We start from the raw sequence: 9057 nt of genomic DNA, 5'->3' as shown, positions 1-9057 counted from the left end.
GCTGCTTAGGTAAAAACTGTTTGAAAAAAATAAACTACATTATTTTTTTTTTCATTCTCTTTTTTTGGTGGTGTATGCAGGGTCATTTAGGTTGTTTCATTTAGTGTTTTGTGTTTTTTTTTCCTTTTTTTTGTATTTAATTGCTATTTATGTGCTCTTGCTTTAGATGTATTGCTTTATTTTTGTTTTCTTTATGTGAAAATATAAAATAAAGAGCTAATGGTGGGCTGTTTTTGGCACAATTCCAGATCCAGGATAGTTAAAAGGAGATGAAACTCAGGATCGAATAAAATTTCACTGCACCCTTAAAAATGCCAAACACCACCTCTGTTTTGTCCCCCCTATTTAGTCAAATGCATTTATCTAAAAAATTGCAGAAACCTTGAAATTTTGCTAAGATTGTGGGGAAATTAAAACTCTCAATTTGGCTGATACCTAGACATCACCCATAGCAACCAGTTCAATTTATCATAAAAGAAAATTATTTCTGTGGACAAGAGCTGAAACTTTCCATTTCCACCCTTACAAACAAATAAAGTAGACAAAAAATAACAAGAAAAAAATATAATAGCCCATTAAAAGATAAAATGACAAAACCTTTTTTTGCCGCAATATTGAGGTTTAAGCCCATGTTCACATCGGCCATTTTGACATGCGATTTAACTTGTAAAATCACTGGCTGTTGCCGGCAACGGCACTGTCTGAATCGGTGCGACGCCGACTTTGCAGCAGCGCACTTATTCACAAAAGTAGTTCTTGTACTACTTTTGGCGACTTCGGGGATTGTTTGAATAGGCATCTGTGCATGAACCTGCACAGATGTCTGTCAAATTGCCCCCCAAAGTCAGACTGCATTGCTGGTTTGAAATGAACTTGCACAATTTCAAACCTGCCCTCAATGTGAACCTGGGCTAATTGAGAGATTACCCCACATTGATTTCTTCTTTTTATGTGCCCAGGTCATCCTGGAGCTGACACAGTCTGTGACTGGACAGTTAAATGAGAAGCAGAGCAATGAAAAGCTCATCTCTCTGTCACTCACTCTCTCTTTCTATTGGCATATGTCATGTCAGCACATGACCTGTTGACTCCTTGTGATGTTACTTCTTTCACTCCAGCTTTGCTATACAGAGACACACAAGAGGCTGATATCAGGAAAAATTTAGGTACTTAACCACTTCAATACAGGGCACTTTCGCCCCCTTCCTTCCCAGCCCAATTTTCAGCTTTCATCGCTCTAGCGCTTTCAGTGACAATTGCGCGGTCATGCTACACTGTACCCAAATGAGTTCGCACAAATAGAGCTTTATTTTGGTGGTATTTATTCACGACTCCGTTTTTTATTTTTTGCGATATAAGCGCAAAAAAAGCGGAAATTTGGGAAAAAAAACAATATTTTATTTTTTCTATTTTAAAAGAAATCCAATAAAATCAAATTTTGTCATAAATTGAAGCCAAAATGTATTCTGCTACATGTTTTTGGTAAAAAAAATTCCGTTAAGTGTATAATAATTGGTTTGTGTGATCACGGACATATGTACGCAAATGATCATGTACATATGTGTGCAGGTGATCACGTACATATGTGTGCAGATAATCATTGGGACATGTGATTTTAGTGGGACATATGTGGGGGACATGTTTTTATTATTAGGGACATGTGTTTTTATTATTTGGGGACATGTATAATTTGGGGACATGTGTGTTTTGGGGACATATGTGGGGACTGTGTTTATACTGTGTGGTGTGTTGTGTGTTTACACTAGACTGGTGATCAGTGAGTAAAAAGCTGTAAAAAAGAGCTCATACTCACTGATCATCATCCGGCTGCAGCGATCTGCTCTCCTCTCCTCAGCGATGACTTCTGTGTGAGGAGAGGAGGAGCCGATTGCCTAGCAACCGGCTGTTTGTTTACATCACATGACGGCCGTGATTGGACACGGCCGTCATATGATCAGGAGGGCCAAACACAGAGCCCTCCTGCCGATCTGAGATGTGCTGTGTCCGGGTGACATGAGCACATCGGGATCGCGCCGCTGCGCGGGCACGTGTGCGCGCGATCCCGCTCCTTCTGAAGGACGTTCCTGAACGTCCTATCAGAAGTAGGCCTTATATGTGCATTGGCTGGGTGGGAAGTGGTTAAGGTAGAACTAAAGGCAAAACTGTTTTCCACTTTGGATAATGTAATGGTGGGTTATAACCCCTGTCAGTTTTTTTTGTTGTTTTTTTTTTGCCATCTCCATAGGAAGTTTTCCCCTCTAAGGGTCCTTTTCCGTTTGCTCAGCAGGGATCACTCCGTCGATCCCCGCTGAGCAGGGAGATGACAGGTCCGTCTCTGCACACTGCGCAGGGACAGACCTGTCACAGCGCCGCTCTCCCCTATGGGAGATCGGATGACGACGGACCGCAGTGCCCGTCGTCACCCGATCCGATCCGCAGACGGATGGAAAAATAGCTTTTTCCTCCGTTACACTTTTTCGGATCGGAGCGGGTCGGATGTCAGCGGACTTGTCACCGCTGACATCCAAAGCTCCATAGAGCTCTATGGAGCACCCGTTCAGGTCCGCCTGAAAAACTGACAGGCGGGCCTGAACGGAACGTCAGTGTGAAAGGGACCTATTACTTTTCTGGCGACAACCCAAAAAATTGATTTTCTTTCACTTTCAGTGATAATAGTAAACAGGACAAATAGAGAGGATGAATCTCCCTAATGAGGATAGAGGTAGCAATAAAAACCTGGTAGGTGTTTTAATTCCCTTCCACTCTATCCAAAAACTAAAGAAAACATTTGCTTTTAGTTATATTGTAATGGTATATTAGGTGAATTAATTTGTGTCATTTATATTTGCTTAAAGTTAAGCTTTAGACCAATTATTTCATAGATTATCAAAATAAATAGATCTTCTCTTCTCCCTGACATATGATGGGGTCATTCTTCAGTTTAACATTTCCCTTATTGGAGAAAGATTGTCCACAGGGAAGAATTAATGAGTGAGGAACACTTGACTTTTAAACACCAAATCAAAAAAGGTATTCCGCTTTGTTATAGAAAATTTTTCCTTGAAGGCATTTTAGAACTAAATATGAACCATGTTAGCTAATTAAACAAGATACATGGTGGCAAAATCCATGCCTTAAGTGAATATAAAGATTTTGTTGGAAAGGAAAGTATGGGTGCCTGCAGTGAAAATTCTGGATTGATGAGATTAAAGCTTTACCTTCAACTATGTAGTGCAAGGGCCTGCCTGATTGCATACGATTTGGAAGTGTTTAGGTTTGGCCTCATATTATATGGTTTCAGTAAATCTAAAGGAAAATTTTATAAGAAAATTGTATGTTTAGCCAGCTTAAAGCGGAGCTCCACCCAACTTTACAAGAAGGTCTTAAACTAAAGACCACCCCTTCACCCCTCGTTTTTGGATAAATAAATAAATATATATATATATATATATATATATATATATATATATATATATATATTGCCGGTTTACCTTAGTTGCAATGACAGTGCCTACACCCGAGCCAGTCAACGAAACAGCCTTGTAGAGCAGACATCGTAGGCTCCCTGGACAGGTAAGTATCCTTATTGAAAGTCAGCAGCTACAGTATTTGTAGCTGCTGACTTAAAAAAAAAAAATATTTTTGTGGCTGGAACTCCGCTTTAACCACTTCCCGACCGGCGCATGACGATGTACGTTGGCAAAATGGCACGGGCAGGCAAATTGGCGTACAGATACGTCCATTTGTAATTGCCGCGATGGTCTCACGGGGAGGCTGACCAGGGAGATGCCGATGTAAACAGCATCTCTCCGTTCTGCCTAGCAACAAGTGACACTGATCTCTGTTCCCTGTGATTGCAGCAGAGATCAGTGTTCACTAACACACAGCCCAGCCCCCCACAGTTAGTAACACGCCCCTAGGACACACTTAACCCCTACACTGCCACCCCCTGATTAGCCCCTTCACTGCCAGTGTCATTTACACAGGAATCAGTAGTGTCATTTACACAGGAAGTGCATTTGTATAGCACTGATTGATGTATAAATGACAATCGTCCCAAAAATGTGTCAAAAATGTCCGATGTGTCCGCCATAATGTCGCAGTCACAATAAAAATCGCTGATTGCCGCCATTACTAGTAAAAAAAAATTTTGTAAACGCTATAAATTTTGCGCAAACCAATCAATAATCGCTTATTGCGATTTTTTTTAAACCAAAAATATGTAGAAGAATACGTATCAGCCTAAACTGAGGGAAATTTTTTTTTTTATATATATTTTCGGGGGATATTTATTATAGCAAAAAATAAAAAATAATGCATTTTATTCAAAATTGTCGCTCTATTTTTGTTTATAGTGCAAAAAATAAAAACCGCAGAGGTGATCAAATACCACCAAAAGAAAGCTTTATTTGTGGGAAAAAAAAGGACGTCAATTTTGTTTGGGAGCCACGTTGCACAACCGCGATTTCTAAATATATAAATATTATTTTTTATCTCAATTCCTGAAATGAGATGGCCTGCTTATATGCAGATTAACTAGTTTTTACACAGTTCACATTTTAGCTGATTTTTGCTGAATGAGACAAAATTTGAGGCATGGGTGTCCCTGTTGGTGTAAAGTAGCTGGGCTGATAATTGGCTGCAGAACAGTGACTTCATCCAATCAGATACAGCTAATGTTCAGGTATTCTGACAGCTGCAGGTGCCAACTATCAGAATACAGTAGTTGGCAGGGAAGATTCCCCCATCTGCACTGTTTAGTATGGATGGAGGAATCTGTATTATTTCTTTAAGGCATGGGTCGAATTTTCTTTCAAAAATCTTTTCGCACCATTAGTGGGCTGCAGCAACAGGCAATTTTCGTGCAGGCATTCGAATTTGAGTAATTGGACATGTTGGATTTTTTTTGAAAAACAAACGATTTTCTAATCAGCGATGGGAGAATTGTGCGAGAAATGTAGTCAAAAAAGAAATGCGCATGTACAAGAAAAGAAAGTTCCCGGAAAGAAAAGAAGAAAAAAAATTATTTTCTGTAGCAACATGAAGTGAAAATGAAGGCTTGGTTGGTCGAATTTCAAAATCAATGGTGGCACCATGGAATCACAAAATGCACAAATTTTCTGATTTTTAAAAGAAAGTTCTTTCAAAATCCGACCATGTGTGGCCAGCCTAATGCCTTGTACACACGGTCGGACATTCCGACAACAAAATCCGTCAGATTTTTTCAGACAGACTTTGTCCTAAACTGGTGTTGCATACACACGGTTGGACAAAGCTGTCGGAAAATCCGATCGTTCGGAACGTGATGACGTTCATTCATTACGACGGTACTACATCGAGGCTAGTAGCCAATAGCTTTGGTCTCGTAATTTGATCTGCGCATGCGTGGCACATTGTCCGATCGGAATTCTCTACAAACGATCAGAAAAAGTCAGATCAGATTTTTTTCTCAGAAAATTTGGGATCCTGCTCTCAAATTTTTTCCGTCTGAATTTCCAACGGAAAAAGTCCGATAGAGCCCACACACGATCGTATTTTCCGACAATGTAATCCGATAGGAACTTTTCTGTCTGAATTTCTGACCGTGTGTACAAGGCATAAGTGTATGGCCACTTTACATTGGCACCAGATATTAGAAGAGTTTGGAACTGCTAACAGAATCTAACAGTGCTAAGGGCAGAAAGATGGCAGACAGCAACATAATGACTTGTTGATCTTAGAAATTATATTATGGAGAGTGGAAGGAGTTGATTGGGGGACTGCGTCAGGTTATCTGCTTGAAAATATCAGTCTTTGCTCAGGATGTTACCTATTCTCCTAAGTCATTGTACCCCACAGGATGCATGCATAGCAGGGGCGGGGCTAAGATTGTGAATGAAATGGAATGGGGATCGTAGATAGAAGGGGCAAAGCTTAATTTGCAAATAAAAGGAAGAGGAGATTGTACATTGGAGGGACGGGGCTTAGCTGAGACAGAAGATAGAAGATTGTGCACTGTATGCAGGGACATCTCACATGATGTCTGTGATCCTCAATGATGCAACCATCCTTGGAATATATATAGGATAGCGGTGATTTCACTCAATACAAGTTTTATGGCCAGGCATAGCAGAAGCCATGGGTGGCCTAAAGGCATGTAATCTGGAGGACAAAAAAATTCTCTTCACAATGATTTATAACCTACTGGGGCTCCTTGGATGCACTAGAAAATTCGCTACAAAGGTGAACTAACCCAGAATTGTGCACACGACATACTTAATTGGAATAATCCACCAACACGTTGACCAAGTGGAGAACCTTGCATGAGTGCAAGTAATAGGAATGTCTCCAGCTCCACAGAGGGAGTTCTCATGGGTTTTCTGCACGATCAATTGTTCTCCCTACATGACTGCCAGATTGAGTGACTGTCACTTCATGTCGCTACAATGGGGCGGCACAGTGGTGTAGTGGTTAGCACTCTCACCTAGCAGTAAAAAAGGTCACTGGTTCAAATCCCAACCATGACACTACCTGCCTGGAGCTTGCATGTTCTCCCTGTGCCTGCGTGGGCTTCCTCCGGGTACTCCGGTTTCCTCCCACGCTCTAAAGATATGCAGGTAGGCTAATTGGCTTCTGTCCAAAATTGGTCCTAGTATATGAATGGGAGTTGGGGACCTTGGATTGTGGGATCCTTGAGGGCAGGGACTGATGTTGGTGTGCAGTGTGCAGGGGTGGGTACAGCTGTGGACACTCACTCAGGTTGAACTGGATGGACTGGTGTCTTTATTCAACCTTACTAACTATGTAACTTCATGGCTAGGTAAACCCCTAAGGTATATGTGAAGCCATCGCTTGTCAAACACAGAATCTTAAATACTAAATACACCTTGTTTCATTTACATTATCCCTTCTCTTTATGTATGGATCATGGCATTGTATTTATTTTAATAAAAAAAAAAATCATAGTGAATATACAGTTGTGATGTATCTGCAGCAGCGAAACAGCAGCGGGAGGAATTTCTAGTCCTCTGCTACCAGTCACATGTTAAAAAAAAAAAAAAACAGCTGTCTAAATACAAAGGAAAAATACATAATTAATATAAAAAAAAGTTTTAAATCATGCATAAACATGATGTGGGCTACATAGGGGGAGGTTCTAACAAAAACAGCCTGTTTCATGCCCTTCAGCTTGTGTCTATTGTTTGTATCTGCTTCGAATTACAGGGAGGTGAAGCCTCCATCAATCAATATGTAATATCCCACCCCCCATAGTGTTTAGCTGTGCATGGAGGAGGAGGAGGAAGGGAGTGGGCTGTCATTAATCTGGAGTGTATCCGCCCACATGTGTGATTCTATAGTCATATGGGCACAGACAAAGAGGGAGGGACAGTGAAGAGCAGAATCAACCAGGATTTTTGCAGAACACAGAAAACGAATCCCAGAGTAAGTATAAATAGCATGTAATATAGCATGTACTGATGGTTTTTAATGATGTGGGTTTAAGTGCAGGTACAAGAAAAACACATAGCTCCACACTATTAAAAAAATAATAATTAAATACACCTGCTAATGCACCCGCACTCCAATTAAATGTGAAAACTCCAGCGGGGTTCCTGCAATTAATTGCAGGAGACAGCCCCATTGAAAGTAATGGGTCACTGCTGACTCCCACAGCCACTCACATGTAATCACTCATACAATGATCACATGTGAGTGATTGGCCCTGGACACAGACAGCCCCATTGCTTTCAATGGGGCTGCCTTCTACAGCTATTAGCGGAAACCCCCACTGGAGTTCTCACATCTAATCAGAGCACTGGTACATTTGCAGGTGGTGAATGCTGTCTCTTGACCCCTATGTCTACCACATCCATGGTGAACGTCCTGGTTGAGGATGTGGGTGAAGTTCACAATTCAAACAAGGCAGAGGAAGTATCAGTCAGTAATGCTCCAAGTTGACATTGGGTCTGCTAGCATGACATGTGTCACTACAACATCTTGTATTACTATTGCAGAAACAAGAAACATCATTAGCAGCCTGTGGTCAGTGTAACCAGTAAAGCACAAGAAGCAGCATATAGACCAAGATGCTCACAGTATCATCATGTGTAATGTGTCTTCCACTGGCCACTTGCAATCTCCACTGGTATCTAAATGAAGACTACAAGATACTAAAGTGTTTACCAAATTTTGCTTTTTGGGATTGAGGGTTTCTATGAATCCAGAATTTTTTTTCTTTTTATTATTAAATAGTTTTTATTGAAAGTTATGTAGGTTTTACAAAAAACGTATGTACAAAAAAAAAGAAAAAAAATACAAAAAAGAAGTAAAAAGAAAGAAATACAGTAAAATAGACATCAGCTTTGCAACCCTGTTCATTGCTAGCATACAGAATAGCCTGAGACATAAAGATATTAATCAATAGTGTAGTTAGTGCATAAATGGTGACATATCTGTTTCACCAGGTTAATTATCCCAGTGTTGTGTAATACACTACACATTCGTCTCACAAGGGACAACAATTAACTCAAGATTTTGTAATGGAAATCATAACAATTATCACATCAAGAGAAAATGCTACTCTCCTAATATGTTCACAATCAGTGCTTGCCTTTAAATCAGTGCATACCTGCTACTCAATTAAGAGATACAGTATGTCAAGTGACCATACTGTACATAGCTAGGAGTACAGTTACAAAAACATGAACATTGAAAAATCCACAGGGATACTAAAGCCAACGGAGTTAGGTCTGGATTCTGCAACCATGGATCCCACAGCTTCTCAAATCAGCGAGGGGTATCCCTTTGTTGAAAGATGTGTCTCTCTTTAGGGAATGTAGAATTGACCTGTATGTGCCACTCCTCAAATGTAGGGGAAAGAAGAGACAGCCACTTGGAGGCTATACATTTATGTGCCAGACATAGAAATCTGTAAAGAGGGGTTGTAACATATGGTGGGAAAACTTCTTCATCTAAAAACTTCTTCATCTAAAAGTCTCAAGACACATGTCAGTGGATCAATTGTAAAATTAACCTGAAATGCTCTATCTATAGTTTCACTGACACGGTGCCAGTAGT

The sequence above is a fragment of the Lithobates pipiens genome, unplaced genomic scaffold (genome assembly GCF_037356315.1).
Source record: "Lithobates pipiens isolate NorthernLeopardFrog02 unplaced genomic scaffold, aLitPip1_a1.2 Scaffold_22, whole genome shotgun sequence".
Taxonomy (NCBI): Eukaryota; Metazoa; Chordata; class Amphibia; order Anura; family Ranidae; genus Lithobates; species Lithobates pipiens.
Note: the sequence above shows the minus strand (reverse complement) of the source record.